Raw genomic sequence first — 12,343 nt, 5'->3', positions numbered from 1 at the left:
ATTTTGGGTTGTTGTCTGTTCATTTTCGTTACTTTCCATGAAGTGTTTGATTTCTTCCTTGATCTTATTGGTAACCCATTCATTGTTTAATAACATGCTATTTAGCCTCCATGTGTTTAAATATTTTTGAGTTTTTTTATAGTGGAAAAATATGGAATGCTTTATGAATTTGCATGTCATCCTTGCGCAGGGGCCATGCTAATCTTCTCTGTATCGTTCCAATTTTAGTATATGTGCTGCCGAAGCGAGCACTTTCCATTGCTTTTCAGAGAGAGTGGAAGGGAGAGAGAGAGAAACATTGATGTGAGAGAGACACATCCATTGGTTGCTTCCCATAGCATGCACCTTATTCTTTGAGTACTTCCTTATTTTCTGGTACAAGATAGTTCAGATTCATCTTGTTTTTTTCCCCTGCCCCTGCCTGGAATCAGCTCCAGAGCTCTATAGAACCTTAGTGGAAAATTGTATCTAGAAATTGAAATCTCAGTGCTAGGTGTGCTCATGACTATTGGGATATCATCGCTTCAGGCCCTCTTAGCAAGCAGAGCTGTGTGTGTGTGTTGTGTCTGTGTACCCCCCATCTATATCTGTTTTTGTGTGTATCTACTAAACCCATGAGTTCACACTGACAATTCCTATTCCAATCCTAACACCACATGGTTTATTATGTCATGTCCCCTTTTCAGATTTGTAACTCCCTTTCCAACATTGAGAACATGGTTCCCTTTATTGACCCCATATTTATTTGTATACTCCTAATGTACCTAGAAAGTAGTTTCAAAATTGTGAACTCATGCCTCTGTGAAAATGAAACCCACCAACTAGAGTTCAGTATTTGCTTAACATAAAAAAAAATTAGCCTGAAGGAATATAGTACAAATACTTTGTTCAAAAGTTACATGAGTTATATAATCCTTCAGTGTGGTTATGTGATTCATTTGAAATACAGTTCAGGTCTTTTGATTCTCTATTTCATGTTACTCTCTCATGCTACCTGGTCATTGTTGATTTTATTTACTGCCCTTTTTTGGATGTGTGAAACATTAACATGGTAAAAGTCAAAAAGGCATTCTTAGAGAATGGTAACCCTCATTCCTTTTGTTCTTTCTTCACTCTTTTTACCCCCCACCCGCTGTCGATAATCTATTAATTGTCTCTGCTTATCCTTCCTGTACTGCTTTTTGTATAAATAACTAGATATATGTATATTTTTTATTTCGCCTTCTTTCTTATACAAAAGGTGCTATGGATATTCTTTTGCATTTTGCTTTTTACACTTAACAATATGTCCTGCAAACCACCCACTTAGTCCATAAAGATCTTTCTTATTTTTTTAAATAGCTACATAAAATTCCACTGTGAGGAGGCCACCTGCTTGTTTTTATATGGGGATTCTTATATTTACATAGTACTTTCAGAGCACTTTCCTTTTGTTGCCTCATTCCACTCATGCTTCCCTCCACCTTTCCCATTTAAGGTTAGGTGCCTTTCTTAGACTTCCTTGTTCAAATCCTCCAAGCCATAGATTAATTTATCAGATTGAATTTACATTTTTCTCCCCCTCCCCTATTCCTTGTCCTGGTGAATAGTACATTATTCATCTAAGCTGGACACCCGAGTGTCCTGAACTCTTGTTTTGCACCTCGTGTTCATCAGCCCTCATGTCCATTTTCTCCTCTCCATTCCTACTGCTTTTACCTTCTTTGAAATCTGCATAATTTCTGGCCTGGATTATTGCCTTAGAATTCTTAACTGTGCTTCTAGGACAGTGTTTGAGTCATCTGGGATTTGTTCTAAATGGAAATTCTCAGCCTCCTGAATCAGAAACTGGGGATGTTGACTAGCAATCTGTGTTCTAACCATGCCCTCTGGGTGGTTCTCATACATCTAAAATTTGAGAACCACAGACATAGAGTTTGTAATATTATAGAAGGAGCTTTTAAAGAAATAAATACCAAACTGGAGAAAGAAGTGAACAGACCGTAAAAAGCAAGAACAGTTTAACCAAGGTGACCCAGGCACAGGGTGCCTCAGAAAAGGTGGGAAACTCATTCGTTTCCCTCCTGAGTTCCTTTTTTTGTCCTGTAGGGCACATAGTCTTTGGCCCAGGATTCACACTGGTACTTTTTCCTTCCTGGGTTCTAGCTCGCATAGACAATGTCTGTATATTTTTAAACTTTGTTTCTGTTGTCCAGTATAATACACATATAGAAAAGTACATGGAATACAAATATTCACCTTAATGAATTAATTTAAAGTATGTAACACCCAATTTATTGCCACTCAGGTAAAGAAATAAAACACTGATGGTACCTGGAAGCCCATCAGGCACTCCTTCCCAATCACAACCTCTCTCCTAAAAGGAACCACTGTCCTGAGTTACGTAGTATTACTTCCTTGCTTTTTTTTAAAAAAAGTTTTATCCCCTAAGTATATACTTTAAACACAGGTTACTTTACCTAGTTTTGAACTTTATGTACAGGCACACCTCTTTTTATTCCTTTTGCTTTATTGTGCTTCATAGATGTTGCATTTTTTACAAATTGAAGGCAAGACCCTCTGCCAGCAAAAAGATTATGACTGGCTTTATTGCAGTGGTGTGGAACTGAACCCATAGTATCTCTGAGGTATGCCTGTAAATAAAATCATATATGTGTATACTTAGTGTTTGGCTTCTTTAGTGTAATACTATGTTTGTAGATTTATCCATCTTGTTGCATACAACTAATTTTGTTCATTTTCACTGCTGTGTAGTATTCTATTTTATGACTACATAACTTATTCACCCTTTCTGTTGCTGATGGACATTTGGATTGTTTCTAGGGTATTTTGTTTAGTGTTTTAGCTATGACATTCTTGCTCATGCTCATAAATACATCTTACCTTAGAATAAAATTGCTGAGTCATATGATAGGCACATCTTCAACTTTGGTAGGTAACATCAAACTTTTCTAAAGTGGCTAAATCAGTGAACTATTTCTACTTATTTTGGGACCTTTATATTAACACTGCAGATCACTAATATCAAGCCAGTTGATACTCATACTGTAGTTTCAGTACCTTGCTCAAGTCCTAGAGGTAGAAGGCAGCTTAATAAAGGCTCCTTCTATAATTACATCTTAGCTAACATCAACTCATTACCCTTTTTTTTCTTAAATCCTCACTTGAGGATATGTTTTTATTGATTTTTTAGAGAGAGAAAGTGAGAAGGAAAGAAACATCAGTGTGAGAGAGAAACATCAATTGGTTGCCTCCCATACCTGCCCTAACCTGGAAGCGAACCAGCAACGTAATTGAACCTGCGATTTTTTTGATGTATGGGATGGTGCTCCAACCAGCTGAGCCACCCACCCGGGCTATAATAAGTCTCCTTTTCATGGACATTTTATTTCTTTATAAAGCAGCTCATACCCATTTCAATCACTAGAAAAATCTATACTCTCATGAAGTAGTACTATGGGATTTTTTGCCAAGGAAATTAATGGATAAGACAGTTTTGATAATTTTCCCATCAAACGTTATGACCTAGTTTCTGCCCTCAAGGAGTTTATAGTTTGGCAGAGGAGGAGAAATGACATCAGAGGAAGAGCAGCAGGGACACTGAGTAATCTGCTAAGAGAGCTAAGTGTAGGCTCCCTAGGGGTGAGAGTGAACGGCATGGACTTGCTTTCCTCACAGCATCTGCCCTTTCTCATAGGCTCCTGCTCAGTGCTAGCTGAAGCAGAACTGGACAGCTCTCTCCTTGGGACCTGGGTGCCATTGTTCTTGTTTTTATCGCTGGCTGTGGCACTAGTCAAGTCTTAGAAACTCAAATGGAATCCCATGGCCCCAGTTAGCAGCAGAGTGGTTTATCTGTTCTTACAGATGGTGGCATAACAAGAGAATCTAGTGGAGTCACATCATTGAGGTAGGAGTGGGGTTACTGGTTATATTCGACAGGACAAAACGTTAAAATCAAGTACTGTCAAATTTTCTTTATAAGATTCTTTAATGCCTACAAAGTACCATGTCATGGTCTTCTTAATATAGGCATGTCACAAAATAAGCTAATTTGGATTGTGAGAATTTAATTTTACTGGAAGTTTTATTTGTCACCCCCTAATTTGGCTTACCACCTCACTTGAGTGCCACCAGTACTAGGCATTTCTTGGCCTGCCTCAGAAGCCCTACAGTGAGCTATCTTTGCAGTTATGCAGTGGACGGTTTGTAAAGTTCTCTCAGGTAGTACTTAGTTTGCTACTCTATAGCAGTAATAATCTACTATAATTGTTTTCATTTTACTACTACTAAAATTGTTTTCATTGCTTTCTTTGCTCTTTCTTCTGTTCTGCCATCCCTCCTTTAAAGGTTTATTACCTAAACATTAACATACGTACACTTTGTTAACTACTGAAGCAATTATGTACCATTTATTTCAGTGGTTATTAAGTTCTTTGGATATGGAGAAATCATCCACAGAGTTTTTAAAGGGAGGGTTAAAGGGTTAATTCTCCTAAGGAAGGATACTCTGGTCTACCAGTTCTCTACCTCTCTGATGTCAGTGTTTTTTTTTTAGAGCCTTTAAAATTAATTTTTCACTGCCTCCACTTATTTTTCAGTGATTGAGATTTCTAAAACCACTCATGCCTTCTGTCTCAGGTTTGATTAAAGCAAGGAGCATGTAGTGGAGTGGTGGGCAGCTCTCACTATTTCTCACTCCTCCTTCCATATAAGTAGTTGAATTCACTTAAATTCAATGTGAGTATGATGTGACTCCTTTATGGTAAGAATTGATCTAGTTCAAGTGAAATTGGGGAGGAGATTCCTAGACAGCTTTTCTTTCATCCATGAAAAGATGTATTGACCTCCTGCTAGGTTATGCTAAGTGCTGTGGGTACAAAGGAGAATCATTTCTGTTCCCTGCCCACTAAGAACTTGTAATCTAGTGGGGGAGGTAGATTTAAAAGTAGATATTTGTAATATAAAGTGGTAAGTGCTATGGCAGAAATATGTCCAGAAGACTGTTAGCTGAGAACTTATATGCCATGAATACTTATCAATACTTCTGAGGAGACATCTTAATAAACTGGTGTTCAGAGAAGGCTTTCTGGTAAAGGTGACAGCTCATTAGGCCTAAAGAATAAGGGCTTACGTATGCAGGGGCTGAAAGGAATATGTATTTTTGGCAGAGAAATGGCAAAGTGTGTCAGGGTAAGTGGTTACTATGTTTGGTATTGCTGAAGCATAAAATGAGTGGCAGGGTATCTTAGAGAGGAGGTGAGGGTCAGTTCAAGGAGGGCTGTGCATGCTCTGTCTATGAACTTGTATACCAGTCCAGAGACCTTAACACCGTCACTACAATTGTATTTATATTAATATTACTGATAACTACCATTTGTTAAGCACTTACTAGTTGCCAAAAACTGTATTATGCACTTTATAATTATTATCTCATTTAATCATCTGGACATTCACAAGTGAAAATATGGAGGTACAGAGAAGTTGAATAACTTGTTCAAGGCCATATCTAATGAGTGCAGAGTGGATTCCAAAGTGCAGAGAGGTCTGACTCCAGAACCTTTTAATTGGGGCATCATTAAAAAGTGGAAAGCAGGGGAGTAGCATGATTATATCTTCATTTTAGATTGATTACTCTGCAAGCTGAATGGAGATGGTATTGAGGGAGACAAAATGGGGGGCAGGAAGATAGTTGGGAAGCTGTTGAAATAGTCTGGGCAAGAGATTTAAATCCTGAAGTAGAATAGGAGTTATTAGATTGGCACAGGAGGACTGAATTAGAAGAACATATAGGTGGTGAAAGTAGATCTAACTAATTGAATGGATAGGGTGGGATCAGGAAGTGGAAGGAGTCAAGGGAGACTTACAGGGTTACAGCATGGGTTACCGTGTAGTGATACCACGTGTTAAGATCAAGGACGCGAGAGGAGCATATACATCGGAGAAGACTAGTTTGTTGTTATGTTGATTTGAGGGGCCAGTGGGGACATGGCAGTGGAGCCATATTGTAGGCATATGAATCTGAAGTTCAGAGGAGAGGTCTGGCCTAGTGATACATCTGGAAGTTAGTAAGTGGTAGTTGAAACCAGGAGGATAGAGAAATAAACTCATCAGGAAGGTGTAGCCCTGGGAAACACAACTCTCAAGAGACAGTAGTGAAAGAAGAGACACATAGAGGTAATGGGAGAACCAGGAGAGGAGAGTGTCACAGAGGCTAGGGGCATAAAGTTTCAAGAAGGGCATGCTCAAGAGTGTCACATGGTGCAGAGAGATCCAAGAAGGTAAGGATGGAAAAGTGAACCGTGGGTATTCCAGTTATTATGTGTGAAGCACAAGTTTGAACTACTGGCTCTAAGCTCTGCATACTCTCAACCTTGGGGAAGCTGATTTGGACTCAATCCAGCAAGTGGAAAATCTTTGAACACTTTGGGGAGTGTAGACTCAATTCTTGAGAGTTGGAGTCAGCTGCTTCCTCTGTTGTGTCCCCACCAAGCCTTTCTATTCCCAAACGGACTATAATTTGCTCTAATTTGTTGTCGATGCAGTATATACGTCAGAAAATCATAATGAAAGAGCATCATCCTAAGTGATATTTTGGCAAAAAAAAAAAAAAAAGGAAAAGAAAAAAGTGATGGGAGAGATTGAGGGTGCAAGGAAAATGATAGTTATGGTATGGCAGTTAAGTGGCAGGCATTGAACTATGTCCTTTCATGTGTTTTATTGTATATTATTTTATCTCATCCTTATAGCAACCCTACTGGGGGTGGGTTTATCCCCATTTTCTAAATAAGGAAATTCAGATTCTATAGCCTTATCTTTCCTTATCCCAAGTTCTTATCTTTCCTTATCCCAAGTTCTACCACTGATGACTGTTGACGTTGGACCTCAATTTCCTCATCTATAAAAAGCTGTGGTTATAACCCTTAAGTCCTTTTCAGCTCTAGGGTTCTAGGAATCTGTGACTCTTTACTAATAGTGTTGTTTTTTGGGTCATGAAAAAAGACTGTTAAAGCCCCCACCCCCCTCGCCCAGTGAATTAATAACTTAATAGTAACACTGTCAGGTTTTCCAGGCTAAATAATTTATTTTCCCATCACAAAGTGAGTACTCATTATGTATGTGGGCTTAGAAGGCTACTGTAAAATAAATCAAGAAAATAGGCTTGGTGACAGGCTCTCCATCAATTGTTACTAGCCCTGGAAACATGGACAAATAGCTACCTGCAAGATTGTGGGCTGATTTTAAAGTCTGTTATGGGTTAAGTGCTAAGTATTTTTATTAATTTAGGAGGTACTTTGGCATGTGGCCTTTAAAAATTACATTATTATATTATCATAAATCTTAATTAAGGCAACAAAACGTATTTACAGTGGCCAGCTTCACAGCTGGGGTGAAATATTTTATAGTGTGTATAACGAGCCACTAGATAATGGTGAGTCTCTCTTCACATCTGAAAAATGAGAGGTGGGAAATGAAATAGAAGCTTACAGGTCTATTTAATTGTGAAAATTAATTTCAAGGAACATTATTATGTACTTAATAATTTAGGAGGAGGAGGGGAAAAGGAAATTATGAGCCTTTCAAACCTTAAGTCCATTTTGGAAAAGGTTAGGATAGCCTGGCCCAGTGTGGCTCAGCAGTTGAGCAACGACCTAGGATCCAGGAGATTGTGGTTTGATTCCCGGTCAGGGCACATGCAGGATTGTGGGCTTGATCCCCAGTTGGGGATGTGCAGGAGGCAGCTGATCAATGAGGACTCTCATTATTGATGTTTCTATCTCTCTCTCCCTCTCCCTTCCTCTCTCTGAAATCAATAAAGATATATTAAAAAAGAAAAGAAAAAAAGAAAAGGTTAGGATAAAAATATCATGCTAATGTGAATTTCAAATACATGCTTTACAACAATGATATAAAAAGAAACAAAATTAGCAAATACTAGGTTAATACCAGGTAAACATTCTCCCAATTTGGAGCCACCTTGTTCTAGATACATTGATTATGCCAAGCAAAGAATTTCAATGTAGGCAATCTTCTCTGGCATTTTGAAAATTTATAGGGGCATTTTTGTTTTCTAAGATGGTTGAGTTACACATTATTTTATTATTAATTAATTTCTTTTGATTTCTCCCTTATAGCCAATGTATTTTTTAAAAAATAATTTTTGTTAATCCTCACCTGAGGATATGTTCTTATTGATTTTTTTTAGAGAGAGGGGAAGGAAGAGAGTGAGAGAGAGAAACATCGATCGGTTGGTTGCCTCCCATTCACACCCCAACTGGGGATTGAACCCACAACCTAGGCATGTGCCCTGACCAGGAATCCAACCTGCAACCTTTTGGTGCACAGGATGTTGCTCCAACCAGCTGAATCACCTGTCTAGGACTGTAGCCAGTGTATTTTTTAAAAATGCTTAGTAGGTTCTCAATCTTCAAATTTTATTTCAGAATAGTAAGGCAGGGGATGGACCAGATATTTGTTATAAAAAGTGAGCTTTGGGTATGATAGGGTTAATGGCCATTGCATTAGTTTTCTATTACTGCCAAGCAGTGTACCACAAACTTACAGCTTGAAACAACAGTCATGTATTATCTTACAGTTTCTGTAGGTCAGAAGTCAAGGCATGGTATAGCCATATTGTTTGCTGAGGGTCTCACCAAGCTGAAATCAAGGTGTCTGTAGGGGCTATGATCTCATCTGAGGTTCAGGGTCCTCCCCTAAGCTCATTGGTGGTTCACAGAATTCTATTCCTTGCTATGATATTACTGAGGTCCTCATTTTCTTGCTGGCTACTGGGGGTCGCCCTTAGCTCCTGGAGGCCACTCTCAGATCCTAACCATGTGGCCCTCTCATAACTTGGTAACTTATTCAAAGCCAGTAGAAAAATCTCTGCAGTTGGCTGTCCAATGGAAACCTAATGTGAGCTATAAATGCAAGCCTAATCATATGAGTGACTATCCCATATTCACAGGTACTGCCCACACTAAAGAGGAGGGGCTTACACAGGATGTGTATAACAGAGGTGGAAATCATGGGACCATCTTGGAATTCTGTCCACTGTAGCCACTAGTATGAAATCTTCATACCCCTATCTCTTATGTGTGTCAGTAGATTTCAGTTATTTGAAACAGGACCTCACTAGCTACTTTAAGCATTCATACAGGTACCAAGTACCTATTGTGTGCTGGGTAGTTTTCTAGGCACCGAGATAAACAGGGCAGAGTCCTTTTTCCCATTATTTTATCTTCTAGTGATAAGTGCAATGAAGAAAATAAAATGGAGTAGAGGGTTGATAGAATACTAATAGAAATAGTTGAATAGACACTTCTCCAAAGAGGACATACAGATGGTCAAGAGACATATGAGAAAACGCTCAACATCGCTAATCATCAGAGAGATGCAAATTAAAACCACAATGAAGTATCACTTCACACCTGTCAGAATGGCTGCCATCAACAAATCAACAAACAACATGTGCTGGCGAGGGTGTGGAGAAAGGAGTACACTGTTGGTGGGAATGCAGACTGGTGCGGCCACTATGGAAAGCAGTATGGAGTTTCCTCAAAAAAATTAAAAATGGAGCTGCCTTCTGACCCAGTGATCCCACTTCTAGGAATATATCCTAAGAATCCTGAAACACTAATCAGAAAGAATATATACACCCCTGTGTTCATAGCAGCGCAATTTACAATAGTTAAGATCTGGAAACAGCCCAAGTGCCCATCAGTAGATGAGTGGATAAAAAGCTGTGGGACATTTACACCATGGAACACTATGCAGCTGTAAAGAAGAAGAATCTCCTACCCTTTGGGACAGTATGGATGGACCTGGAGAATATTATGCTCAGTGAAATAAGCCAGGCAGAGAAAGACAAACATCACATGATCTCACTTATACGTGGAATCTAAAGAACTTAATAAACTAATGAACAGAATAGATTCAATGACATGGAAGCATGGATCAGACTGACGAATGTCATAGGGATAGAGGAGGGTGGGTGGATGGAGGGGGAGAGATTAACCAAAGAACTTATATGCATGTATGCACAACCCAAGGACATGGACAGTGGTGTGGTAAGGTACTGGGGAGGGGGGTGGGATGGGGTGGAGTGGGTCATTGGGGAGAAAAAGGAACATCTGTAATATTTTAAACAAAAACAAATAAATAGAAATAGTAATAGAAAACTAATAAAATGGAGAAGTGAGGTGGGAGTTCTTTTAGGTAGGTGGTCTGGGAGCAGAGACTTGAATGACGGGTAGCCAGTAGTGTGGACTCTGAGAACAAAACATTTTGGTCGAGGGAAGGCAATATAAGCACCCTGAGTTCAGGGATAAGCTTTGTCTGTGTTAAGGAACAGCAAGGCCAGTGTGGCTGGAGCAGAATGTGCAGGAGAGAGGCAGGGGATGAGTTCAAGGAGGTGATTGGGTGACTGCTCATGCAGAGCCCTGTAGGCCTTGGTAAAGGGTATGATTTTTATTTAAAGTGAGATAGGAAGGCACTGGAGGGTTTTAAGCAATGGATTGACTGATCTGATTTACATTTTCAAAAGATTTGTGTTAAAAAATGGCCTCTAAGATGGGGAAATGTATAAATGCAGAGAGATGAACTCTCTGAAGGAAATGAATACAGCAGTCATGTGAGTGCACATGACCCTGGCTAGACTGAAGTCAAGGAAGACTGCTGGGGAAATGGCACATGAGTTGCACCCAGGGGATGGAAGGTGAATGGAGGAAGGGTGGTCTCGGTAAGGGGAACAACTTAGGCCAAGGCCAGGTGGGACAAGGGAGCTTGTCAAGTGCCAGGGAATGTTAGGGAAAATCACGAGTTAGGAGCCAGATTCCTCCAGCCTCCAGCCTTGAAGACTGTGAAATGTTTTTCCTGTTATTCTTTTATATCAAGAGCTTTAGGGAAATCACTCAAGGATTTTATGTGAGGATGGGAGCTATAGAGGGAGGGGTTGAGGGAAACTTCATAATTAGTTTTATAATTTCACAGATTCAGGCCGGATGCTGTGCGGCCGACCATTTGGAGTGGAAGCAGGGAGGTCAGTTAGGAGCTAAGTGATCGTCCAAGTGAGAGACAATGGCGGTGTAGACTAGAATGGTAGCATAGGGGTTGCCAAGAAGTAAATAGATTTGAGAGCTCATTTAGGAGGTAAAATTAAAAGACTTGCTGATGGATTAGGCATGGGAAGTGAGGTTGAGGGAGGTGTCATTCTGGTTTCCATAGTTGGATTCACTGAGCTGGGCACGATGCACGAGGACAGGTTTTAGTGGAGGAGAGGGTGTAGAGAGTGTGCAGTGAGTTTTGAAATACCTTTGAAGTAACCCAGTGGAGATGTAGGCAGCGAGATACAGGGATCTGGAATTCAGTGAAGTCTTTTAATATCTATATGCCTTTTTTGGTTGATTTTGAGGACTTAAATATGCCAGACACTATATTAGATTCTGGGAATGTAAAGGTGTGCAAGATATTCATTCAGTATTTGTTAAGTACCTACAGTCACTGAATCATGGTTATTTGGGAGCTTACTTATCAACAAGACAAGTCAGTAACAAAATCAAGTACAGTATAATGGGGGCAGTGATAGAGGGACACTCGCTGATTCCAGAGCATATAAAAGGGCACCTGACATAGATTGGAAACATCAGTGAAGGCTCTTGCTGAAGGGCATGGAGCCTGTTCTGAGCCTTGAAAAAGAAGACAGAATTAGCCCGACCAGGGAAGTATAAGAAGTTCCAGTAGTGAAAGCCGTGGTCCAGAAAAGACAGTGACATCTCAGAAAAACCAGCGACTCTAGATCCCTGGCTTTCACTCTAGACTGCACAAATGGGAAGACATTGTCTGTGCTTAAGCTGTATATTTTTATGGTGGTGGTGGTGCTACTCTGATGAAGCTGTTCTTGCTCTGCAACCCTTTTGGAAAGAGCACTTCAGAGAATTTTTAGCCATTTCTTCTCATTTACAAATGAGGTTACCAGTAGCCAAAGAGGAGAGCTGACTTGCTCATACTTTGTCAGGAGTTCCATGTCTCCCAGAGTCCAGGCTAAGGTTCTTTACACTGCTACAGGTGTGGCGGTGTCCTTTACCATGTACTTCCACATTCCCATTGACATATTTATATGGAAAGAGAATGTCCTGGAAATGTCCAGGTGCTGCCATTGAGTAATGCAGGTCTCCATATGGGGTGTGTCTTTGAGAGCTCATGCCAGCCTAGAGTTAGTTCTTTACCTGTATGGCACAATGGACCTGTTCCTCAATAGGTCTACTCCTTCGAATTTAAATAGAGCATTCTCTCTGGACTACCTGTATTTGTATCCTCTCTCCGCCTTTCTGACTACTTGTGTCTT

At 39.9% G+C, this 12,343-nt stretch overlaps 1 protein-coding gene and 1 non-coding gene across 3 annotated transcripts in view; one reads left to right on the top strand and one right to left on the bottom strand.

Moving 5' to 3' along the window:
- Window positions 1-12,343, top strand: part of BTBD9 (BTB domain containing 9) — a 403,351-nt gene that overhangs the window by 14,653 nt on the left and 376,355 nt on the right. The window lies entirely within an intron of this gene.
- Window positions 146-252, bottom strand: LOC148093039 (U6 spliceosomal RNA). Its single transcript, XR_015714599.1, has one exon. It is a non-coding gene; the product is annotated as a U6 spliceosomal RNA (small nuclear RNA).

Source organism: Miniopterus natalensis, chromosome 5, assembly GCF_054644295.1.
Source record: "Miniopterus natalensis isolate mMinNat1 chromosome 5, mMinNat1.hap1, whole genome shotgun sequence".
NCBI lineage: Eukaryota > Metazoa > Chordata > Mammalia > Chiroptera > Miniopteridae > Miniopterus > Miniopterus natalensis.
Note: the sequence above shows the minus strand (reverse complement) of the source record. Positions and strands in the feature narration are given on the sequence as shown.